We start from the raw sequence: 27,518 nt of genomic DNA on the forward strand, positions 1-27,518 counted from the left end.
AATCCTAAAATCAAAAATGGCAACAGTTGATTAATTTGATCATCGGTTACTTACCGATTCATCGATAAATCTCGACAGCTCCCTCGTTTATATTCTTGTTTCGTGTAATGTATATATTTGTCCCGTTTAACGCTAAAGTGGCCCTTCCGCTGTCGATTTAACAGATTTCAAATGTTTTTCCTAATACATCTCACGCTGTGATGATGTTAGCAGGGAGAGCTGAGCTTCATCTTGTTTGCCTTCACCGTATCAACCTTTTGTTACGTTATCTCCGGCGGCGTAACGGGATTAGCAACTAGTCGGCGGGTCAGAAGCGAAGCGCGCCCCCCCAGGAACACTGGAGTGTTGACAACCTTGCTACGAGCAAATTGAAATGATGATCCTAGACAGGCTTAGCCGCGCATGCAGTCGGAGGATGGAGCAATTATGCCCGGACTGGGCGCAATCGTGGGGCCAATCACGAGTGTTCATCTCCAAAGCCTCAAGTGGGAAAACACACTGAGAGGGGGGAAAAAAAAAAAAGAGCAAGAATGATGCAGCGGGAAGAATCATATTGTTGTGTCAAGTCGAGTGGTTATTCAGTCAAGCATCTGACCCGATGAGATATTTTTGCAAATTGATTTTACCTTGAAAAAAGAACGACATAAAAATGTATCCGATTAATCGATAGATAAAGGCTAGAATAATCGATTCTATAAATGTTCGATAGTGACGGCCCTACATTATACTGTTACAAATTTGACATATTTAAATATACATATTTTTAAATGTATTTTTTTATTTCTTTTTAAATATAAAAATATTTAAAATAAATATCTTTTATTTCTTTTTAAATATAAAAATATTTGAAAATAAATGAAAAACATAAGATAAATAAAAAAAATATATAAAATAATAAAAGTTTTGGTCAATTTTGAGTAGAATGTTTTTGTTCTCCTCGCTACCTGATCACAAATGAAAACGAGGTGCTTTAAGCAGCATAGCCAGTTGTAGAGTCTCGGTCAAAATGCTATTACTTTTTTTTTTTTTATATGAGGATTCCATAATCAGAATAAAGGTAACAAATCATTTCTAGAAATTGAATTACTGGGAGCGGGTTCCCTTGTCGTTCTGCTTGAATGAAAAGAGAACTTGCTCTCCATTGTATCTCATTATAAACTTTCCAAATAACGTTTTCGAACTTTCTAAAGCTATTGCTCGAAAAAGGCAACATACTACACATGCTTTTATAATTGTCCTCTTTCTCGACTGCATGGCCATGAATCACGTTAGGTACAAAATAAATTGTATGTGAGTAGACAATCTGCAAGCGTGTTAGGTGACCCTTTTCACAGCGAGGCCACGTTCCATTCAAGCGAGCTGCCGGCTCGGGGGCGCCATTATTCATGCTCATTCACGGACTTCCCCGGCTAAGGACAAACATGGGATCATTAAGGAGACGTCTGCAGGAGAGCTAACGCCGAACTGCCGCTCGCAGTTCACCGAGACCCAAAAATGTTAGCGCGCTAAAGCGCTAAGAGAAGATTTGGTTCGCTTCACGTCTCGCTCGCTCATAATGGAAAGATAGTGCTTCAAAAACGCCTTATTGCAATATGAAAGAACTGGAAACATTTGCGATCTTGTTTCATTCCTCTCAAAGGAGGTCACAGGATATTTGATTTAGTGAGCTGATATGTTTGATGGGAAAAAAAAAAAAAGGTCTTGCATGTGAGGAAAACTGCGTCTTTGTCTCTGGAGCAACAGAATATTATGTCGAAAAGATAATGTTTTGAATAACGCTCACAGCATTCCGCCACAATTCAAATATGAATGAAATGTTTATAACTGCCCATCATAGTTTGAAGGAAACAGTGACCCCCCCCCCAAAAAAAACATGACATTACCTTTAAAAATGAGTGGTTACAGATTTTGTGCATATATGGATACATAAGGTCTTTGCTAACAACCCAGGCTAAACCTAGCTTCTTCGCTACATACTTATTTTGTCTCTCAGCAATATATATATGTACAAATTATATACGAATGTAGGCTATGAAATAATGAATACTAATATAGTTGTGTTTATGTACAAGACATTTTTCATTTACTCATTATCGGTATGGATCTTTGACGTCTATAGCCGTCAATGGCAGTGAATGATGAGCTTAAAAAAAATTAATTAATTTTTTTTTTTTTTTTGCAGGAAGTGTCACAGCTGTAGTCAAAACGGGTCTCATGTGACGGATTCCGGCCACCAGTGAAAAGTCTGACCAAGCAAGACCAGAAAAGCAACCACACTGCATCTTCCTACCTCGTTGGCGCCGCTGCAATACGTAAGTCTGCTTGTATTCTCTTCAACAACTCCAAAGAATATTCCGGCTGTATTGTAAATTGGCATTAAAAGGGAGCTCCAAACTTTTTCCCCTCCCACTTTACGCCCCCGCAACTCGGCCGCTCGGTCAAATCAACCATCCGGCGCCCCGACTTCTTCTTCCGTTGACCTTTCTTGCCCAACTCCGTGCTTTGCCTCTCTCTCCTGGTTAAGCCTTCATCAGTTTTCTCGCACTTTTATGTCTTTTCGACTTTCATTTTCACTCTACTTACTCCTCGGCCTGACTTTCATCATCCCGGAGCGTTTGCCATCCTTTCAGCCTTGTTACAATTGTTCCCTTTGTCGGTCAGCTCATATTGTGTCTGTCTTTACCCACTCTTGATTGTCTCTCTCTTTCATTCCCAGCCTTTCAACATCCAATACTTTTTCATCTTTTCTCCCCCCCCCCCCCCCCCCCCTCCCTCCTTGTTGTACAGTATTTCTTCTTTGCATTTTAACTTTCTTTCAAGTTAACTTTGGAAGTAAACACGCCAGTCGACTACCGTAGGTGTTGAACCGATTCGTCGACTAGTCAACAAGTCAAGTACAGCGGATCGCTGAGTCAGTTCGGAACACGCGATTAGCGATTAATTAACTTTGTCAATATAGATCCGTATGGTTGACTAGTCAGAGTTATTACGCAATAATATAAAATACCACAAGGTGCTTGAACCGCTGTATCATGCTAAAAATACGATATCATCAATCAATCGACCTCGACTTTCATCACGCTAGCGTCAAATTCCCCCCAAATTTCCTCGTTGAAGGCCGACTAGCTCAAATCCAAGACTGAGTTCCCTTTAGTTTTTACCCAGCTGCTTTCCACACGCTACACGAGCTAGCGCCAATTGCAGCATCGCTACCCAAAGCGTGTGCGTTTTGAATCCATCAGAAAATCTTCCAAACGCTCGAATGTTACGTCGAGGTTGCATCACGCGTTTTGGGAGGTTAATCCGCCATGCGTGCTCCCCGCGTGCCAGATCCCATCAATGCAGACGCCCACGCCGCAGGCGAGCGCACAAAAACCCTGCGCCGCTCGCATTTATGATTCAACGCGCACTTCCCGACCTTCCCCTTTGTACTCTCCGTCCTCTTCCCGCTCACCTGCGCCGTCCTCGGAGCGCTTCTTCTCCTGGCCAACGAGCGTTTTTCCTCATTTGCCTAGCCTTCTTTTCTTATCACAACCTTTCTCTTATTTGCTCCCGCTGCCCGTCATCCCCCTCCCCACCCTGATAATAGTCATTCCCGAAGCGAAGGATGGCATTAGCAGTCGGTGTGCTTCGGCTCCAACGCGCAATATGTTGGCACATGACAAGATTGTGTCCCCCTCCCCCCCTCCGCCCGGCGCACTGCATCAATAGCGCTCGGCAGCCAACCGTGACGTGCAGACGTCCACCACAACTTTCTCACCCACCACCCTCACGGCTCCTTTTTTTTTTTTTATTATAATTGCAATATTCAAGTATGCAGATGTTATTCAAAAAGCCAGCAGCGGTCTTAATTCCTTATTTTATTTAAGCCCCAAAAAGCCAACGTCACTTTGCCTTGTTATTCTTGTCATTCTCTGGTTTGAGATAGATTGATTGATTTATTGAAGGATTTTTGTTGATTTATTTTTGTTATTCCAACTATCAAGACGTGTTGTTTTCTCGCATTTCTCTTCTCGCTTGTTGTCATCTATGTTGTTTGATCTCGTACTGGCACGCTCGATTACTTCCTCCCTCGACAGCACCTTTACTCCAGTTGCCTTCATTTTCTCAGTTTTTTTTTTGCTGGTTCATCGATTTGACGACGCGGTTATTCAATATACATCACAATATCCCAGGCATCCCTGCAACATACTTTATTTCTGATAGCTAATATCTCCACATGTAACGATCAAGTTGTCATGTAGACTCGGGCAATATTGCAAAAACCACACGGAAAATACCAAAAAACGATAATCGAACATTATGTTGTTTGCGGGGAAAAAAAACCAAGCTAATCACGTAAGGGAAGTCAAGACATGAATGCAAATCTCAAATGGTGTAATCACTGATTGTTAGCTGCTAAAACAATACAGACATGGAGCTCCTCAGTATGCTGCAGTAATATATGGTCTTTGCAGATGATAAAGAATATATGCCAGTCAGAATTGTTATTTTCTTATTTATTTTTCAATAACACCGATCCATACTTAACAACATAAATATCTCGGTAAACAACACCGAAAACTGTCAAACAACTGTTGTGTGCGTGTGTGTCACCGAAGGGACTTCATTGTCCCTGGCAGAATATGTAAACAAGCTTGGCAAGACGATGACAAATCTGAATAATTGAACTCCGCCGCTATATCAAGCTGTCACAACTTGCACAAATCGCCAACAGGAGCTTTCCTTATTTTTCATCCTGACATTTAACATCGATTAAAGACGTTTCCTCGCAAATTAGTCACTAACTTGATTGTAAATATCAAACCACTTGTCATAAAAAAGCCCATGTGGTCAGAAAAGCAACTCACAAAGATGACATTTTGGAGCTAACAACTACAAAAAAAAAGTTAAGTATTACAAGCGGCACGCTTTGAAGAGATTTTTTTCAGGTCACCCAGAGGTGAAAAACTGTCTTTTCTAATACGCTTTCTATTTGTCAGCGTATCAGTTAGACTCACACTGTGAGTCCAGCACACTGCCATCCTATTTCCGCCATCATTACCCGACACACACAATTATTCACGCTTGGAGCGAGGAAACGCGTTGAGTGAAAGTAAACAAAACTTACAGAAAGGTGCCATCTTACTTTTTTAGCAACACATCCTTGTGTTTTCAATTAAGCTCCATTGACCGAGCGGCCTTGAATTTGAGTCACTGTTGCATTGTGGGAATAGTTTTGATAGATCGGTGTAGTGACACATTATGACTTGCTGCTTGGTTTTTTTGTTCATGTGTGACATGTTTTATTCAAAAACTTTTAACCACAGAAGTTTGTCTTAGTAGAGCCTGTTTATTATTTCTGTTTGTCTTTATACTAAAGTACAATATTGTAGGGTGCAATTCTTGAGGAAGCTCAAATAGACTAAAATTTGATGTTTTCAGTTACATTTGTGGTCATGGTATAAATTTAACTGGGCCACCACTCTTCTACCATTCATGAGATACTTGTAGTCCCACAGGGTTCAATCTTAGGTCCCATGCTGTTCAGTACATGATTTAGTGCAAATTTGTTTTTGGTCATGACAAACATTTTTGGTACAGTGATTCATTCCTTACCCTCTCTCAATAGTTGAAAATGGTGTTTTCGAGACAGAATTTTGGATATAGTGGAGTCACGAATGATGAATCTTAACAAACCGATGACTCTACAGTTGGTAAATGCACTAAAGTGAGAAATAGGGATCCATTTTTCATCGTGACACATTTCATTCCATAAGCATTTGACCTCATTCCCTGTTTATTCGTTCACCAGGGCAGTCTTACTTAACACCAACAAACAAAACCATTCTGTTTCTGTGGTTTCAAGGCGACATTTGAGCTCCTTACATGCCTTTAATGACTTATTCATAAATCCCTTCAGAGGCTGCGTCAATATACAAATTTAGCCCAGTTTGGCAGTGCTGCATTTGGCCTCACTGCATTTTTCATCACAATAGTGGACAAGATAAGGAGGGAAGGGGTGGGAATAAAAAAATAAATAATACATGCTTAGAATGTGTGACCAACACAAGGACTAAGATTGGTGGTAAATTGTATTCATTCAAAATAGGTCTGTGTTGTGTAGTCCGTAAAGTTTCCAGGTTGGTTGCTTTGGGCTACTTTCTTTCCAAACAATGCTTTCGACAACAGGGCCACTTTTATCAGAGTTGTGTGTCTCTGCTCAGTATTGGCTTAATTCTTTCTTCCCTCCACCCCTTTCATTTTTCAATTTTCCCCAGTACCAATAGACTTACCTTGCACACGTCTGGCGTCGAGTCATTTTCTCGCGTATGCATCATCTGCGTTTGATTTCGCAAGCAATCTTACCTTTCAATCGGAATCTTTCCCCAAATCACCTCTCTCTTCTCCATGGAGAAAATTGGAACCCCCCCCCAACCCCAATCCCCCACTCGACTTTCAATAATGTTTTGCATGAACTGAAAGTACATTCAAATGTTTCAGACTGGTGAATTGTTTGCCTCTCACCAGCTATGGGATAATGTTCCATGAGACTACCTTTAATGAATTTCATGCAGTGGTGTCAAAGTCTAGGACATCTGACACTGGCTGTATCGCTGGGTGGCATTATTCTGCTTATTAAAACGAGTAGTTCTCAACACTTATTCAAAATAGAATCGAGTGAGTGTTGAAAGGGCATTTTCAAGTGTGGAAATACTGCAGCAAAATTTGAACATAGCCTCACTCCAGTAATCCCTCCCAAGAATACAATCGCGCCTAATACTCAGTTAGCATTAGCAGTTGAAACAAGTTAGCCACTGGAGTTCTAAACATTCGGAATAGGATTAAGTGTTAAACGAAGACTTTGCAATTTAAAACACCGCAGCAAGACGTCAACGTAGCCTCACTTCAGTGATCCCTCCCAAGAATACAATTACGCAACGGTAGCATAACTAAGCTAGCATTAGCAAGCCGATGTTAGTTACAGATACTATGTTGCTAGCATGATTTTATTTATTTTTTTGATCACAAACTGTTAAAAGTATCCGCAAAGCATAATATTCAGTATACTCAGTATCAGGCACTCCAGTGTGATCCTGCCTACGTATTGCGTGTCCCGTGGAGGTTTGTAGAGTCACAAGTTAACGAGAGCGCTTTGTGTTTGCACACAAAGATACGTGCGTCGTGACTGACCTCCCGGTTGCTGGAGTGCTCTTAAACTTTTCAGGGGGTACCCGCCCCCTACATAACCGGAGAGCTTCACTTTGTGTTTGCTTTCCACCAAGTGCAGGAAGTAGAAATGGGACAAAACAACAACAAAAAATAATCAAGAAAGGTACAAGCAACCATTAGAGCTAGCACATTAAGTATTAAGGACTTTTAGTGGAGAGTGACAAACGGCAAAAAGAATGACGTGTTAAAGAAAGTTGTAGCCAGACAAAGCATTTTGAATGAGTCCGTATAAAAATGGGCTCCTTTTTTAATTCAGTTTCGAAATGTCATTTCTAAAAGGCCACATAACCGAGGTGAGTGAACAATTTCGCACATTTTGAAATGCTGCCTGGGTCCTAATATCAGCTAGTAATTACAGACGTCCAAAGGACAGTGACATCAACCATTGTGGGCAAACGCTCGCACAAGCTTGTTTTATCGACGTTCTGTCACGTTCTGCTTTTTCTATCTGTGACTTTTTGCCCTTTTCCGGAACATATCTATAACTGTTTTGCTTTAAGCTTCTGTTGCTTGTACCCGGAGGATCAGACTCATTTCAGTGCAGCGAGCTTTGGCATAAGAGGATGTTGTTGGATTCCCTTTTGCCAACAGCAGTCGATATTGGCCTTGGCTGCATCGGAGTTGCTTGGTTTGCAATAAAGCAGGACATTTAGACTTTTTGAAGAGTTAAGGGGTGAGGTCGCTGAAACTGACTTGCTGAGAAAGTTTGAAGGAAAGTGGGAAATTCAGCTTGGCTCGACCGTCCATCACTTAGTCGTAACTCTGTGACCTGGAGGATTGAAATAATGCCATTTGAAACTTTCCTATTGCCATTCAACAAACGACCGGTCCAATTCTAATATTTGAGCAGCTTATTCTGTAGCAGTGTCATTTCAAAGGGGAAAAAGTACTGTCAACAGCAAATTAGCATTTTTCACCTTTTGAGGTGAAGGCATTTTTCCAAAACATTTGCGAGAAAAAGAAAAACCCGCATTTGACAGCCTCAGACATAACTACATAGAAAACTAAATTGGAGAAAAAAAATAAATGTTCAACTGTAGCTTTTGGAGGAATCATTTTTTTTTCTCTCTCTTAAATATGTATGCAGCTCCAGTCCTTTTCATAGACTACCTTAAGGGTTTGGCGGTCTAGAACAATGCAACGATTCTTCTGTGTCGCTCTTTGCCCGGGCACCAGCCTCGAAGGATTTATAAGAGCGGCACTTTACTAAAACAGACACACCTCCTCGCTATCGGCCTAAAGAAGAATGGGAAATATGTGGCGGTGATCTATGGTTCCAATTCGCCAAGCGAGCGGACCTTTCGCTGGCCTCCTCGGCGCTAAATAATTGGGGTGGACCCATAAAATGGAGGAAGATGGTAGGGAAAAGCAAATACATGAAAAACAAATGACTTAAAAGCCGGGAAGTGGAGCCAAATAAGACGGCAATCAGGAGATAGCAGCTTGCAAATGTGTGCAATCAAAGAGTCATTTAGAAGGGAAGTCGGACTCTTCGCATCATAGCAGAGGCCACGCTCGAGAAAATAAGTATCATCGCAACAGGTTTGGAAAGCAAAGTATTTGAATGCGATGATTTAAAAAAAATATATATATTTTGCCGATCTGTACTGTTTTGTTCCATTTAGGGCAGAAACGATTGATTGAAAAAAAAAAAATCAAGAACATAAAGTGCAATGAGGAAAATTCAGCTACTCAACAGTTGACACCTAGCTGCTAACCTGAGCTCATAATTGCCAACTCCTTACATTCATTTTCTGACTCCCACGTCACTCACCAGGTCAGACCCGAGCGGCTTTTAAAGCCACACACACTCAAAAGTCAAAATATAAAGTGAACAAAAACATTTTGTCGTTTAATAATGCAATACACATTTTTACCCAGTTAATTGATTGGATCATCAGTAGATTAATTGATTGAAACCGAAATTCAAATGTACAACGAATAATTGTAATTTTGTAAAGAAAGCAATTTTAAATAATGATTAATTAATACTGAAGGAAAAACACTGCCGAGGTACGATTTAAAAAGAATTAATTGGAAAAAAAGTACCGTTTAAGTTTTGCAGTGATGATGGGCAAATGAATAAATGAATAAATAAATAAATAAATGAAACAAAAATCATATAAATAAATAAATGAAGTTAGAACATGCCGTATTATTGAAGTATTCTTGCACAGCATGCTTGACAGATTTGTTCAGGAGCTTGATGGCGTGTGGCCCGCATGTAAAAACTAACTGTCCAACGTCCAATTTAGTTGCCTTATGCCTTCCACTCTTTTGCGTCCGTTTATTGGCGGAGACTAATCACCGGGCGACCACTCAGCCCTCACTTTGGCTTCACGCCGTTATTGCCTCGTCATCCTCCGCGGCCGACCCGGAGAAAGGGCGAGAGCACGTAAACGCGTCAGACAATACATCAGACAAGTCAAGAGGAATGCTAATTAAACCGATTGCTAAAACGGCGCTGCCAATGAGAGCAAGCATGTAAAAGGTAGCCAAGTAAAATGTGCAGGGAGGGACAAGAATAAGTGGAAGTTATTCCTACATGGCAGCGAGAGTGCGAGAGACGGAGACAAGACAGCTTTTATTACACAACATGTGCTGTGGACAGATGGCGGTGAATTATGTATTAAGGCTTTTACACCGCTTCTCTACTTTAGCACTGGAGTAGAAAATGAGCCCGGCATGTCGAGCAAAAATGTTTAGCAATGTTTTCACATCTTCACCCCGCTATGGCCTCATTCGCCCCCCCCCCCCCCCCCCACCCCGTGGCTTTTTTTTTTTTTTTCCCAGGACATACAGTTGAATGGCACAATTTGTGTTGTCTGTGAAGTTATTTAATATATGTGCATACTTTCTGAAGTTTTTTTTTGTTTCTTGCGCAACGTGCAAAACTGATTTTAAACGTGAGAAGCAGTTGTAGGATTAGCATAATATTCAACATTGGTTTTTTTTTTTTTAAAGCAAGCCCACAAGAGCAATGTACCACTTGGTTGCCCGATAGAACCCGACTTCCTGTCAGCGGTACTCAACTCGCCGGCCTACTCCAAATGTTAATTCTTTGGTGTTTAAAAGTAGACTCAAACAAATGCTTGTGTTGTTTTGTGATATAAAAGTGAAATATAATGTCTTGTTTCACTGATGGAGCTAAAGAAAAAAAATCATGGCAAAAAGTCTCATATTATTAATTCCACACTACTGAACTAAAAATCATTGTCAATTTACCAAAAAAACTCAATAATTCCAATGTTGTATCGCCAAATTAATACTAAAATGGGCTGGGACATGGTTCTTTGGATCTGAATGAAGTACTATTAGATGCTGCCAGTCCTGCAGGCCTTCCTGGCATGGCAGGCTGTTAGACGTCCTGCCAGGGTGCAGGACGCTCTGGTCCCCAGGCCGAGGTTGTAATGGAATTTGTGAGCAGAGTTGGAGAGAATTAGGAATAGATTACCCTTGTAATGGAAAATGAAAAAAATGTATATTGTGTAAAGCCCTCCATCACACGTTTGTCTATTTCACAGATTTGTTTTGTACAGTTTGCTCTAACTGTTGTTTAAATTTCATGTGCTTCCACTATGAACCACTAGATGCCGGCACGTTTATTCAGTCTGTACAAGTTTGAAAGAACAAGAACAAAATAGGAAGTTGTGTACTTGAGCACAGCCTAGTTTTGCTGCCATCCTGCTTTTTACGCCTAAAGAAAGCGAGGACGATTGGTTAATTTTAAAAAGTCCATTTTTCGTCGAATTAATTTGATTACTGTAATCACATTGAGGGATCGGGTACGCTGTATTTAAGTCATAATAAAATAATTTTACAGACCTTGAAGAAAACAAGGTGGAGGTGTGATGCTAAAAAAAACATTGTGGGATTAATACAAAGGGTTAGTTTAGTTCATTTATAATCCGGCCTATTACAAAACAATTTAAAACAGAACCACCTCGGCAAAAGTATAACATTGACCCGATATCCAACTTCGAAACAAAGGCAAACCATGTTTGTTTTCATCTTTGTGTGTGTGTGTGTTGTGTGTGTGTGTGTGTGTGTGTGTGTGTGTGTGTGTGTGTGTGTGTGTGTGTGTGTGTGTGTGTGCTATTGCAGCAATTCTACACGGTAACCAGTTAGAAATTCCGTCGTACCCGTTGGCATGTGAAAGCGAGACATGCAAACATGAATAGAAGATTTAAATACTGTAAACTAGAACTGAATAGCTTCCCGGAAAATGTGAGCCGTGTCCCGTATTCTATAAATATACTGAAAAACGGCAAGCAAAAAGCACACAATGTTCTTTTACATATGCTTATTACTCTTTGCCTATCTGGTTGCGAATGATAGGCGATTACACCCCTGAAGCTGAAAAACGTTAGGTCTCCACACATATTACACTTTGTGGAATTTTTGAAACGATTGCCTAATTCAACATCTTCCACATAACAGAGAAACCGTCACCGTAACTCAAACCCATTTTGCTTATGTAGTTTTCATTTGGGCAACTTTGAGAAAACTTAGATTGACTTGAGTCAACTTTGCCAAAACAAAGCAACTCCTAATGAATTCCAGATTAAACCGGTGGGATTCTGTCGATCAGGGGCGACGGGCTTTCTAGCGCAAACAAACAATATCTTCAAATTCCCGTGAGTGTACGTCTGGGCTTTTGTATGAGTGAGTGACGGCTTGAGTCAACAAGGGGATAATTAGACGATTAGCATTTACGCACTTGCTTCAGCTTGGATGAACCAAATTTTGATGTCATTATGACTTTCGGAAAAAAAAATTGGACAAAAATGCTTTTTTGTAACACTAATCAAAGTTACGTCGGCAATTCCCAGACTTTTAATGCTGTTTTTTTTTCTGCACTTTGATTTTCATTTATTTGTCTTTCTTCCTTGTCAGAGCTTATTTCCAATATCCACGGAATTAAGATAAAGCATCAAAACAGCGAGCCTTTGTTTGCTCTGAGCTTTTTTCCAGCTAAAACTGCAATTGGAATCCCAAATACCGCATGTTTGATGGTACAAAGGCAGGCAAATCTCACAGATTATATCTGATTGGATTCTAACCATTCCACCGCAAGCTAAACTAGCTGAATTCCATTTCCATTATTGCTGATTCAGCTGGAATAAAATCACTAGCAGTGCTACCAATTAATTCATCAGAAGCATACTTTGTCGTAAACCAATGAGAGGGAAAAGAAGGCTTTCTTCTTAAAAGAAAGTTGAAATCTTAAAAGATTTCTGGAAAGTGCAAAGTACAACAAAAATGTATGATGAATATGCAGGTGGATTTTATTTTATGACTTAGATATACATTTAAATTAATTCTTTATCGCAGCTTTTGAAACAGGCGCGTAAAAAGGGAAATCAAAGTAACCGCCTGCCGGATGGTGACACGGAGGGAAGATGGAACGGCGCAATTGGCAAAAGAGCGCCATCAGGTAATAAGGGGAGCAGCCATGTCGAAATCTTCATCCTTCAACTCCCATTTTGTCATGCTTCCAATTTTTTTTGTAACCCCCTTCACCAAAGTTATTATTGCCACTCAGTCACCAGTTGTTCATCCCACAGACACATCGAGGCAATATATATATTATATCATATATATATACACAGTGTTGGATGTCTAAGTGAATCCAATTTGAGCAGTGAGAGGTTCTGCCCGCAAGACTTACAAGCTGTTCTAACTCAACCTAAAGATGGAGAGTGCAAACATAGTGTTTTCATGTCAGGAGGAGTTTACCCCCAGCAATTTACTAGTCCAGTATAAATCCGATGTTGTGTAATAGCGGAACGATGCAAGAGGCATAAATCGACACTTTATGAACTTCATAGTGTTATGGAGGCTCTTCGTGGCAGTAGCTCCCATTACCGGGTCTTGCTGGCTCCTTATGAGAAAATGTTTACTACTTTGGTGTCATCAAATTGCTATAAAAGATCTGTGACATTGGAGTAGTTGTCAGTCGTTAACCCGAAGTGACAGCTTCTCATGTCACAATCAACATCGAAAGATGCTCCAAGCGAGTTTACTGTCAAATTGTTATAGTGTCTTTCATAAATACAGTACAGTCAATGTGTGGTGTGCCCCAAGGCTCAATATTAGGGCCACTGGATTCTTCTGTTTTTTTTTGTTGGTCAATGCAGATCATCTCATCTATCATCCTGACCAATGAGAGGAGCGTATTATGGAAATGAACACAGTAAGAGAGGAAACACTTACTATATTTTATAAGGCGCACCTTCAATGAATGGCCTATTTTAAAACTTTGTCCTTATATAAGGCGCACCGGACTATAAGGCGCACCGGACTATAAGGCGCACCTTCAATGAATGGCCTATTTTAAAACGTTGTCCTTATATAAGGCGCACCGGACTATAAGGCGCACCATAAATGCATCATGTCAGATTTTTAATCCAAATCAAATCATTCTCCATTTTATCTTTTTTATTTCAACTTCAGATGCAACAAATTACTTTATAATCACAAAATAATGATCCATAGTCTTTTTGACTCATGATTCATAGTCTTCAGTGGGCCACTTATGATTGATTTCATGACACAATACTTCGGGCCAGTTTAAATTTAGGACTTTGGTCCATATATAAGGCACAGTGGACTACAAGGCGCACTGTCGGCTTTTGAGAAAATTTTAGGTTTTTAGGTGCGCCTCATAGTCCGGAAAATACGGTAGCCTGCAGTTCCTTTCTTTATAAATTCTTGAGTGACCTTAAGACAGCAGGTGGTTGGCTATAGGTCGGGCTGGGGGTCCTTTATTAACCCATCTCAGTTTTTCATCTCAAAGGAATCGCTGACCTATATGGATTTTGCATTCACTGAAGGAATTATGTAGTATTTCCATTCATACATGTCAGCATTGATGAAAGCTTGACTTCTTTTTGATGATGGTTGATTGGGGGCATAATGACTCTCTTACAAGTGACCTATGTCCATAATCACCTTTTTTGTTCCTTCTAAGTATTAAGAAGCTGCCAAATACAGTCACACGCTGAGTACTATTCCGCCGCTTGGCTAAATCCTGCAGTTGACTAATGGGACCATTGGGACTTCCATAGCTCATTTTGTGAGACCTTTGTGCCAGTTGCGTTTCATGTTGTGAGAAGTTAACGATCCGGGGAGGCCGAGCGGACCGCTTTCGACCGGCTCTCATTACTCCGTAAAAGTCCAGAGGAAGCGGACTGCCCCCGCACGCCCCCACCCCCATCTCAGCTGGATGACACGGGTCAACCGGTTTTCCACGGGCCCGCGTTCAAAATCCCTTTTGTATTGCCACCAAATTACATTCTGTTGTTGAGCCAGACATGATGATGCTATTTTACATGCAGAGAGAGTCATCCCTGTTTGTGGCAGTGCCAGTTGAATCGGACCTTCACTTCTTGTAAACAAACAGATTTGTTTCAGTCCTTACCGAATCCAATCGGTTAAGCTTGACTTTCATCATCTCAGGATTCTTTCAATACAATAGAAGATATGAAAACATCTTTTTAAAGTTTGATTGTTACACCATGGCACTCATTCTGGTGTTTCACTACTTTACATTTTATGTTAGCGTAGCAGTTAGCACCAGTTATATAACAACACTTGTCACTGTCATGGAGTGTGAAGACACAATTTAGCTGTGCTAGCTAGCCAACTGAAGCTCATCGCTAGTTCAGATGTCAAATGATCTTATTGTCATTTCCAGACTTTTGCTGTTTTCTCTAAAGTTCCAACTTGGAATTAAATTTGAAACTTTCACAGTCACCAATCTAACTCGGTTTTGAAATTACTTTTGATTGACTATTTGAAGCGTTTTTGGCAACGGTGAAATATGAGTCTTAACGCGTTTGAGGATGTGCCTCTGCTACACTGATTGAATAAATTTATGCAGTGTATTGTCGAGGTCATTTGTTCACAGTAACTGTAGTATGAGGATTTTAATTAAAGTCCAGAAGCGCATTGCTTGAAACTGAGGGGCGATTGCTTTATTTACTTTGTTTGTTCATTAATAGCAAATATTGGATTTACGTTCATTAGCGCGCACTAATGAGAATGCCGTTGTGTGTGTGTGAGAGAATGTGTATGCCTGAGAGGCCTCATGGGTGTTAAAAATTGTTGGCTATGCATGCTCAGGGCCATCTGAATTCCGAATGTCCACAAGCGCAAATGTTTTTATTGTTTACATGTCATTGAAGCCATATGCTTTTGGATTAATCTGACAAAGCTTGTCTCCTTCCCCTAACAGTGTCTTAGGAGACATTAAGCCAATCTTGAATTCATTACAAAATCCCGTCATTAATGAAGTGACGCAGATGGTGGCGGGCGGGGGTAGAGTCACATTGACACTATGCACAAAAGCCTTCTTGTGCAAGAACTGCAAAAGCCAAACGGATTAGAACAATTACTGGGCCGAGCGTGCTCAATCATGTTCGGGCTAAAAAACAATTACATCAAGTCGCTAATGAGTCCCCAACAGCTGTGAACACATCAACAGACAAATTGAAAGCCCGTTAAGAAATTAGTCACTAATAATGGGATTGTGGACATGTCAGGTGACATGACGCTGAATATGACCTGCGATGGCATTTGCTGAACCCTGACCTATAGATCAGTTCCATCAATTATTTGACCATATCGCAACCTAGCATAGACAGCATCCAAAAAGTAAACTTTACACACTTTTTTTTTTTTTGCTGTCTTGTAAAACAAAACAACTAGTTCTCAAACTACCCCACTACCAATTTTCCCCTGACTCAGCCGGCGCATGCGGCGACATTAATGGACTCTGTATTTCCTTCCAATGGGCTCCAGTCAGCCACTTTATAAAAGTGTGAGGCACATCCTGCCGCACATTAGTTCGTCACCCCCTCTGCCATTTGTCACCGGTGACAGGAGCTGATGTCATTGAATTAGAGCTCCACCTGAGCTGCGCTCTCATGTAAATAACAGCTGCTAAAGAGCTTTTCAGACCATTAAGCTCCTCTGGGTTTTAGAAAGTGTGGCTGTTTGAACGACGTCGGGCACCTGTAGCTGTAATTTGGAGTGTTGACCCGAAAAATCGGAATATCTGTTGGACAAAGTTAGCTGACCTTGAAGCTTAGCCATCCTAAGCTAGCATTCATAAATGTTCATGACCAATGAGCCTGCTGACATTTTTGTTTTGTGGCATCACCAGCAAGCATAACGTGTGACCGGACAGTATGTTTGTGTTCTCCAAAGGCGATTATAGGCGTTTTTATTTTTTCCGTCTGTGTGTGTTTATCCCTGAGGGAGGCCAAGTTGTGGTTCCCGGCGGTGGGAACAAGAAATACGGAGGCAAGAATTGAAAAGCTGCCAGAGGTGCTTGGCACAAGAGAGAAGACAACGCTAAAGAAGCAGATGAAACAAGAGGGAAGAAAAGCTTAAGTGTCAGCATAAACCAGAATAGACCCTGAAAGAAACATGATAGAGAATCCAATCATAAGCAAACCTCCAGTGGGTTACTCTTCTTTAGTTTGGAAATGATCACTAAGTAGAAGATTTTTACCTGATTTCGCTCCCTCATCATCTCGTCACCGTGAGGCTCCTGAGAGAAACGAAACGCAATCTGACACAAACAAAAGAGACCAAGTGGAACATGGCAAAAGATGTGACAGGCAGGCGCTACGCCGTAACAGAGGAGTCGTTCCCAAAGGACCTTCCTTCCTCCATTTCACACATGATGTCTTGTCACTCACGTACCATCTGCCGTGAACGAGATTTTCAAGATGAAATGAACGTTTTGGCGTTGCTTCTCCAACCGACACGATCGATAATCGCAGATCCACCTGTTGAGCTAAAGCAAACTGGTTTTCAGTGGAGTTGTTTTGGAGTAGTGTAAGACTTGTCCGACAGAGTCAGAAAAGTTCCAGGAAAGTTCCTAGCCTTCTGTGCCACTTCATCTGCTTCTGTAAGAATTGTTTTTTTCTGGATCGTTATCATGTCATCCATGTCTTCATCTTGGGATGAAACCTTGAGCTTGGTAAAACAAAATCAGACTGTTCCAGGTTAAGCAAGGACCTGCTGGTAGATTGTCTGGCACCCCAAGTCGAGAACTCAGAGTTTGAAAGATGTCTGGTGACACCAATACTAAAACTCATATCGTACACAAGTTGATATCAAAATAGCGTTGAATAACAATTCAGCCAAAATTATCTTTCATATAATCATCCGTCATTGTCCCAGTCTGCAACGGATCCCGCGGCAAATCTCCCCTTTTTCCCGATTTTGTAACCATTGAACGGAACGACGAGGCAGAAGACTGAGCAACTGGCACAGAGCCTCAAACTCCCCCGAGGGACCGACAGTGTCAGCCAGAGCGAACCAAGATGGAGTAAGCCTTTGTTCTCCACAATAGGCTCCACTTCATCAAGTCTTGAAACACAACGATTGCCCTGCGGTCTATTAGGCGAGGTGGTAAAATGGAAATAGGAAAACAGGTCAGCTAGGACAAAGTAGAGAAGCCCCGAGCTTCGCCAATGTCACGGTGTGAATGAACAACGTTCCGATCTAGCGCTTTGTTTTTATCGCAAATAAACATGCATCTGTGAGTTCTGGCCTATTTAGATGAGAGCGACAGATCCATTTAGCTAAACCGACCGTGCAAGTGTCGACCGCAACTTTTTCTTGGGTGGCTTTTTGTAACAAGAATACATCACGTATCTTTAAGGACCCCCCTAACAATGACATGATCTCTAAAAGTTTACGAGCCCGATCCCTCTGTGTGTTTAGCTCCGACTAAAATTGTCACGCTTGTAATGTAAGCGTCGATTAAACAGCGTTCCCATTATTGCGGTCGTGTTGAACGCTGAGAAAATCTCGTCTGGCTAAAAAGGGGTAAGCGACGACTTCATTGAGCCATTAGCTGCGGTGTGTTGATGAACATTAATTCGGATATGCCAACTGTAATCGCCGCAATCAATTTATTATTATTAATCTCTCCTGAAAGTAGAGGCCATAGTAAACGAGGCCCACCTGTTCCTGGGATTAAGACACCCGCCGAAGGAGCGGGGCCCGTTTCTTTTTGGCAATAGCGGAAAACAGAACAGACTGTGCTCATCCCGAACGTCTGCGCTCGTTCCTCCGGTCATCCATCACCCGGCGACTCTCACATCATTAAAGTGTAAAAACCATAAAGTATGACACCGGCACGTTTTTTAAATTTTTTTTTTTTATGGCTCAACGCTGGAAAGTCAATGTATGCATGCGTTTAAACGAAACCAAGCGCTAGTTTCCGCAAAAACGGTTTCCTTTGTATCGGCCCGTCTCTTATTAACTGAAGAGCGAGAGTCTAATCGGAGGAAAATTGAAGAGTAATGACTCATGTTCGTGCTGCCAAGGTTGTCAAGGACAGAAGGAATGAGACAAAGAAGAAGTTTGAGAGAGGAACGCGAGTCAAAATGAAAACATTTACGGTTGGAATTTTGTCCTCTGACTTAGAATACTCGTGGTCTTATCTCCATTTTTTTTTTTTTTTTTTTTTACAAGCGACATTTCTTCCTCTTCATTCTACAGAACGTTTTCGTAAGTAGAACTAAAGCATAATTTGCCTACTAATGAACAAGTCGCCAACTGCGCTATTCTAGCCACGACGGTAATTTGTGCAAACATACTCGAGTTAATCAGGTGGAAAAAATCTCCAGTCGCAGTGAACCAAAGGAATTTTTACTGATGGATGTTATTCACGGAAGCAGAAAGTATTCAGGTACCATGAATCTTCTGGTCCCCATTCGTCTTTTAATGACGCCAAATGAAACTTTGAAAGAACTCTTTTCATTTATTTGACTAACTGCAAGCAAGCACTTTGCAAGAAGACATAATTGCCCAGACACAAGGTTGCAAAGTTCTTTCTTACAAAGTTAAATCCCTCAGATTAAATCCACCGTGCTTTAAAAATGATTCATCAATTGATTGATTGGGTTGTCTGGGCACACGCTTTACCTTGTTCAACGACCTCTTGCCACCAATACAAACTTCTCAAAGTGCCCAGTAGTTGCTTTTTGGAACAACTCAACCTCTTGTCAATAGTCAGATAATTCATTTTGTCCAGGAACTGTCAGATGCTCAAGAAATTGTGTGCGTTATCCTGGCAGCCATGAGTTGTCTCCGAGGGTTTATATTCAGCCATTTCTTTCTCCCTTGTGGTTCCTAAGTATCTTTTGATCACAAAGAGTTGGGTGTTTTTGTCTCAGCATTTCTTGCTAGCTGATAATATCGCAGAGCCACTCGCCCTGGAGCCCCTGAGAACTGATTCTGAAACGAGACCAGTGTCCTTGTGAAGCAGACTCCCCTAAAACTTGTAATACTTCTTCTACCTCGGCCAAGTCGTATGTTGTGTCTTGTCACAAATCTCTTGCTTGTTTGACTTTTAGTGAGAGATGGTGGCCGTAGCTCTTTGGTATAAATCTTCCACTTGAGCCCAGCGTCTGCGACTGCTATCAGAAGCGTTTGAAATGGAGCTCGCGGAGAACAAGGCCAAGCTCCCACGGGTTTGGCATATTGCTCCAAGCTGAAAAGATCACATGGCCATATGGCCGACCTGATGCCACGCCGCTCTTTTTGCTCGTCTTCCCGCCAACACGCTGCAAAGGCGCCGTCAATGATTCGGGCTCCTTGGTGCGAGGTGGGTCGTACTAGCCCAGGAGGGGGCATCAAAGGAAGTTCTGACTCATCAGACGGGAACCTTCTCTGTATGCAAACACAGGCCTGACCACAACAAAACACGTTGGCCTCTTTCTCTGATATATTTGCAATTCAAATTGTCTGTCTGAGGTGTTTATTCATCCTAACATTCTCTTTGTTTGGACACTTTAAATTCATCTGTGATCTGTTCCCTCCCCAGAGAAAAAAAACACATTTACTTGTCTACTCTCATCTTCCGTAATTTAGAAGAAGTTACTCATCGACTTTTTTTAGAAATAAGAATTAAACGTCATTGGAGGCTGCAATGTTTATCTCTGGCATACACCCACGGCTACCACCACCATCAGAGGTTCTTACCATCTGCTCATGTTGGCCTTTGAGTAGAGCATGTCGTAGATGAGATGTTGTGCCTGGACACAATGTGCGACAATGCATACAGTTATGTACATAGAAAAAACAGGCACTATAGAATTTCTTGGGAAAAGTAAGCATCCTCTTTTCCTTGGATCGCTTCGTTCAGTTCTCGGGTCACAATGTTCTTATCCATTATTTATATGTTGGTTACCTCTGTGGTATCCTTTCATTGTACACGTGATGGATTCGGTAGAACCAATCTCTCAGTTTATTATAGTTTTATATGAAATGTCTGTCTGTTTATTAGGTTTTCTGGATTCTCCACTTGAGCACCACGATAACAATTAAATACAACCATTGCCATATTGAAAAGTAAAGCAAGGCTCAAGGCATTACTTTCCAGGAAAGGAGCCACTTTTTAAGCTAGGATGCCACTGGCCTTGATGTTAAAGCCTCAGGCCATACAAATAATTGAGCGGCAAAGTTAGGCAGCGAGACATGCACAGCAATGTTGTCTAAACAAATGAGCGACAGAACGGCGGGGAGCTTACGAATGTTCTCGTGGTAATATAACCCCCCTGCAGAGGCTCCTGTTAAGAGCACACATCCTGCTTCATGGAGCGTCACTTTGTGTCTTTCTGTCAAGCTTCGTCGTGATGTGGCTGGGGAAATCAATTGTGAACTCCTTTTACAACTTAAAAAACCCACAAAGATCTCACGATGGTCGGCAAAATGACACCGGGCGCGCCACTTGAAGTGAACCGCAGTTTTAGCTGTCGTCAACTTAAGTGAGAAGCAAAAAGATAGACGGGAGAGCACTTTAATAGCCTGAATCAGCAAAAAAAAAAAAAAAACAAAAAAAAAAAACACTGTTATGTCTTACAATTTATACACCAGTTAGTCCCGACCAAACAAGTTCCATGACAGAGGCCTTCATAAAAATAACATATTGGGTTGGCTAGTAACTAGCTAGCTAGCTTGGGCAACAGCGATAGCTAGCTGTCTAGCTAACAATAGAGTTCAAATCATTACCGGACACAAAACTACTCCACCAAAGATTAAATATGAGGACAGCCAGGGTAGCAAAATGTTCTTTGTATTCAAATTAAACTAACTTTGAGTTGTTTGCCGCAAAGTTTGAACAACAATTTTGATGTGAATATGTAGGTTGTACACGGAAGACGTGTGTTTCTGGGGCACTGATGGCAGGCAGACAGGCCATTTATAATAAAATGTTAGTGGAGCTGCCATCCAAATATTGATGCTCCACTTAAAGCTTTTTCATGCAGTATATTTTTTGAAGTTTCATTTTGGGGGCGGACTGTGACCATGGTAGCCAGACAGTGGGTGGCCCAGGCGAGACACATTGCTGTCTACTTTCCATTAGTGACTTTTGCATACATTTTGCTGCTCTTACCACGGAATTTCATCAACCTGTTTGTAACTCTTCAATGCCACAAAATTAGGCACACCTGTACAATCCAGTGAGCACCGATACAAATCAGTCAGAGTATCGTTAGACACCGTGAGAAATAATTTCATACGTTCAATATTTTTTAATATCCTTCGCAGTGATGTCCACTTCCAGCGAGAGTTCAAGCCTAACAAGAAAGTTATGAACGTAATAAACCCCACTGTCATATTTACTTTTGTGTAGGATTAAGAAGCGGTGATGGAAAGTGACTAAGTGCCACACAAGGATCTTTAATTATCTTTGTTTGGAGGCAATAGCGGCATCAATATCATAATCGTACACACAGGGTCTGGGCACACTTGTTTTGAATACACAAGGCATGGAGGATTAGTGTCACGTAGGTTTTGTTGTTTATTATCCGCGTGCGTGTTTTATTATGTGCTCTGGGACCTCGGCTGGCTGATGATGCACTCTAAATAAATCTGACTTGAATTGTAGATTAACTCGCATACACGAGCATGCAATTACAGCGCCTGAGCCTCTTGGAATGCTAATTATCTTACCCGTGATAAGAGATGAGCATTTTTAACATGTTAGTACAAAGGGCGCCCAAGTGTGAAGAGCGGAATTAAAAATTTGATACAGAGCAGCTGTATGGATGGAGGTGAGCGTGCAACATTTGGCAAGAAATCGCAATATTTTTGCCAAAGTAAGGGAAACACTGCGAGGCTACGCTGTCAGCAGCGCGTCTGCTAGCTTGTGTTTCTGGCTTTAGGGTAAAAAAAACCCAAACTATTTCTCCTGCCTTTTATTCTAAGGTGTCGTAGAGTTCAATTTAATGTCATCACATTTCATATTCGACATTGTTTCTTTTACAGAGTGTGTTTTAATTGCTGAAACATAGAGAGGAAACAAAAAAAAAACCCAATCCATGATTTTGTATCTGCTTAATACCACGTCCACATCCAATGAAAAAAAAATAGGTTGAGTGCAAAACACTGGCGGAGCTAGAAGGGGGGGCATGTGGGCACTGACCCCCCCACCATAAAATACACAGTATACTCATTAGCGTTATGTGGACTTTTTATTTTTATTTTTAATGTTTGTCACAATTAGACCTTTTTTAGAGTGAGATAAAAAACCTCTACCGCATGCAGTAATTTAATTAATCATATCTTATCCATTATTTCCTCGGGGCAAACATCAATTCTAAATACACGAGCATCCAAATGACATGAATGAAATCTCGCCTGATTGTTTAGCTCGCTTTTTCCGGGGCTAAAAAGCACTCATCATTAAAACGAGTCAGCGCTTCAGCTAATTGCAGGCGGGCCGGTCGAGTGCTTTTAAATGTTGAAGAGGAAACAGTTGAATTAGTATTTTATCGTTGCTTTAATACACAATTGACCTCATCGCCTGGCCACGCACACGTGTATCCATCCATGCGAGCAGCGGGAATAAAAAGTAAGATAAACAGACAAAAAGTCACACAGACGTCATTGTGTGAGCGCGTTTGCGGCTGCTTCCTCGCCGCCGTTCGCCGTCTCTCCAGGGATTCGCTCTCAGTAGTGGACGAACCCACCAGCACCGAGCTGTCAATCATCACCCACACACACCCTGCGCAAACACACCAAAATGCAACCAACGCTGTCAGGGGGCCCAAGTTCCCACTGAGTTTTCATGTGATAAAGTGACAGTCGCTTCGTAGCCATCCTTCATGATGAAATATTCACACCCATTCCATGGAAAATGAACACTGTTCACTAGAAAAAAGTGCAAAGCCGATTATTGGATAATATACCATATATGAATGTATTTTATATCTATTATTTTATATTTTTTAGATATATTGTTTGATTTATATTTATTTATATATTCAGAGATTCAATATTTAGAGACTCCACACCTCTATTCTTGAACCAACGCTTTTTTTTTTTTTTCCATCCTATTGAAAATTGCTATGCCATCTCCCGACTGTTTTATAACTTGTGCCACCAGCTTTTTATGGGTTGTCCATTCTAATCATTCCAAGACAATATATTTTACTTGAATATTCTCCAGGCGGGTGTCCAGAATTTAGCTGACTAAGCAGTGCCTGCAAACTCCCCCCCCAAAAAAAAAGAATTGTGTTGGCAGGGGAGACTGATATGGGAGGTGTTTCTGAATTACAGCTATCACTTCTGAATTATTTTTTTTAGTCTTTTTATTTTTAATAAGACCATCAATCAATTCTGAGAGAGACTTAAAATGACATTTGAAATGACTGTTAACTTTTTATTTATATCTTCCTCCACATGGTCTTCCTTGCACAGTTTGTGTGATATGACTTTTTTTTTTTTTTTTTTTACTCAGTTATGCATAACTATTTTCACATCTATTTAGGGCTGTTTATTATTTGCATCCTTCATCTTTCCTCCTCTCCTCGCTTTCTTCTTCTCTTTTGCCCATCGTGTGAAATCGAGGCGAGAACAGCAAGTCAGAGTTTGATTTGCTTAATGAGCCGCTCGGCTATAGCCCACTTCCATACAAATACAAATCAAAATGCTAATTATATTTCAGCAGGGGTGATTAAAAGTAAGTTTACTACTCACGGCGCCGCGTACGCGGGGGGCGCTCTTGTATCTTTGGCAAACACGCAACATTATTGATATTCAAACGGACGCGCGTCAGAGTAGTCTTATTACTTCGGAAAATCAAACATGGAGTTTTTGGAGTTCTTTACAAAGCTGCGAAATGTAATTAAAAAACGGTGACGGTGTTTTTGAGGTGATGCCCCAATTATTATGCTCACATTAGTCGCGATTGTTCGCGTTAATTGTCGTGGGAGGGATTGCAATTACGCTCCTATTGTTCCTTACAAGTGCTGCTCAATCGAGTACAAAAAAAATAAATAAAAAATTGGAAAGCACAAGCCAAAGGCCACGTCACAGCCATTATGAAAAGAACAGGGCGGGCCCATTGCACTTTCCCTTCCTCTGCATTATTCATTGGCTGACAGCGAGACAAATATTAACATATCAAATATTAACACAAATTCCCAGCAGTCATTTCTAGCACGACACAAGTAAAAAAAAAAGGGAGCAATTTAACGCTACATTTGACAGTCCGGCTTTGGGAACGCGGGGAGAAGTGACGAAGCGTTGAACAAAAAATAAAAAAAAATAAAAATTCCCAAAAAGCGAGCGCATCAAGTTGTCATTTCGAGTAATACTTGAAAATGGAAAGCCTAGAGAGCTAAAACGATTTTTTATTTATTTTTTCATTTCGAGCTTATGTAACACTGTCATAATGCATCGCCTTGTAATAAATCACCCTACATACCAGAGAACAACAATATGGGAGAATGTAGTGACGATATTCCGATTTTTTTCTTTTTTTTTTCTCTCCAAGGTCTGTAAACCACAAATCCTTGTTTTCATCTGTTGAGTGACTTCCAGTACCCCAGAAATGGCAAAGCGTCCCTTAGCGTCTTTCTTTCATTATGACTGATTGCAAGTCATGCACTCGACCGCGCTTTAAAGCCCAAACGATCCTCAGTCACAGCGGGCTCGCAAAGCTAGCATTGTTTACGGGTGCCGTTAGTCCCCCTTGTCACGCCGTAATCCATCCCAAAAATAATGACACACTCGTCAAATTAGTCCTAAGCGTTTAAGCCTTACCTATTTGTTTTAATCCACTTTGCCGCCTCTGCGTTTGCCTGCGGGCTCTCCGAAGGGCTTTCTGCGGCCCCTTGTTGCCGTGGCAACCCCCTCGTCGATAACTTTATACGCCGGCTGCTGTGAAAGTAGCTAGGCAAACTTTAAACTTCACAGTGTTTACAAGGCAACATCCGACATTGATCGGAGGCTGAAATTGAAGAAGCTATACATCATTTTCTTTTAATGTGACTCCAATCTATACCTGTGGATTTAATGACGTGTTATAAAATATAGAGAGTACTATAAGACGTTAATCAATGCAGTAATCCAGGGGTGTCAAACTAATTTGTGTCACGGGCCGCATCGTAGTCGAAGATTCCTTCGAAGGGACATTATGATTGTTTTGCCACAGGAAGTTGACATAAAATGATGTGGCGGGCCGTATCTGGCCCTCGGGCCTTGAGTTTGACACCGATCAGTCAAAGCAAACCGATATAGCTTGTTCATTTCAATGTGGGGAAAGATCTCAAGAGCAGGTGTCCCATTACTTTTGTTTCCGGGGTGAACCGGCGGCCACGGCCGGAGGAGAGACGATCCTGGCGGCGTGTGCGCACACTTGACTTCCCTTCCAGCGTCAGGATGCGAGGCGGAGATAAGAGCAAGGCTGATTATGGAGGCGAGGCCAAAGAAAAGCCGCCCTGCGTTTAGAATTCTCCTGGCACTCGCAAGGCTTATTTTCATGGCCTAGTTTGTCAAAAAGGAAAGCACGAACGCCCGAAGCAGACGCATGTTGTCGTGTTGTCTAACGCGAGCGGGAAACACGTCAAACAGAGCAATCTTCACATCGCCGAGTCAGAACTTTTTGATCCCGAGACGGCGACGTGGCATCTAACAAGCCACAAATGTTCCGCTAGCGTGTAAACGATAAATAGCGTCGCCGACGACGTCCGTATCGGTCGGGGAATTGTGAGTCAACGGGTTTGAACGACTCGACCTTATAGCGACTCTTTGATTCGTTCTTACCCAAACAGCAGTGTCATCGTTGGTCTTCACTCATACTTTTTTTTTTGGTGTGTGTGTCGTGCTCTTTCTCTCATTCCGTTCATTCTTTTTGCTCGCCTGCCACTACTGCTGTTGCTATGGTTACACGGCCTGAACATGCTCGAGTATGAGGCGAGCAAGTTGGCTTATAGTTGAAGTTTCATACACGGAATTCAGGTAAAGAAATAGATTCAAAAAAGTCAGTTAAAATGAAAGAATTTTAAAAGTCACTTCTCGTTTGATAAAAAAATAAAATAAAGAAGTTGGTTGTGATTAAGTTTTGACCCAAAAAACGTCGTGTGCTTGTGATTTGGCCTTTTCCAGAATTTTTGCACGTCTGATAAATAAATGGCGGAATTTTTTATTTTTTTTTGGATTGGTCTGTACCTAATCGTGAGTGGATTTAGTGACGCACTTCTTTCCAACCTTTTATCAGTCACCAGCTGGGTGACATTTAATGGCTGTTCCTCGACAAAATGCTAACCGAGCCCCGCGGTCACTTTGGCGTTCTAGAGGAGCGACGTGACGGCGGCTGAGTATTTTTTTGGAAGTTTTAGTTGAAATGCTGACTGATATTTTCTGTCTGCGTGGATGGGCCTCACATGTCGCCGCTCCGTCGCTATTCCAGAGAGTCAGAGAAGTAGAAAGTGAGGACAGCAGTCGGACGTCGAGCCCGAAACAAAAGGTTGAGGAGCAAAGCCGGGCGCAGTGGAGGCTTGTGCTAGGAACACACACGCACGCAAACAGCGTGTTGCTCAGCGGGGAAGCCTTCTGAAAAGAATCCGCCACCGCCGCGTGTTTCGTTCATATTTTCAAGTGCGCCCAGTGTTGTTTGATTTTCTGTGTTTGTGCTGCCGCCTTTGTTTAGAAAAGGATTCACAAAGAACGTACAGTACATTCAAACGCGAACGTGTTTTTGACACTACAGATGAAAATGAAGATAAACACCTGGGCTGTTACCATTGAATATTATTAGAACAATTATTTCATCGATTAATCGAATCTGATAGTTTGTTTTGTGTGAAAGAGTACAAAAATGAATGAATAATTACTCTTAGGAAGGATTTGGACTATTTGTGAAATGGCTTTAAATAATTACTCGATTATTCAAATGATTGTCGATTAATTTGATCATCGATTACTCGATTCATTTTGACAGCTCCAAAAAAAAAATCCAAAATGAGAGATCAATGGGCACAACAGCT

General features: G+C 41.4%; 1 long non-coding RNA gene across 6 annotated transcripts in view; it reads left to right on the top strand.

Moving 5' to 3' along the window:
* The window catches only part of LOC147040117 (uncharacterized), an 81,063-nt gene that overhangs the window by 44,924 nt on the left and 8,621 nt on the right, over nt 1-27,518 (top strand). For all 6 annotated transcript variants that reach the window (XR_015063057.1, XR_015063058.1, XR_015063053.1 and 3 more), the window contains one exon: nt 2,183-2,312. This is a non-coding gene — a long non-coding RNA (uncharacterized LOC147040117). The remainder of the gene's footprint in view (nt 1-2,182; nt 2,313-27,518) is intronic.

Source organism: Syngnathus leptorhynchus, chromosome 21, assembly GCF_054491065.1.
Source record: "Syngnathus leptorhynchus isolate UIUO chromosome 21, UIUO_Slep, whole genome shotgun sequence".
NCBI lineage: Eukaryota > Metazoa > Chordata > Actinopteri > Syngnathiformes > Syngnathidae > Syngnathus > Syngnathus leptorhynchus.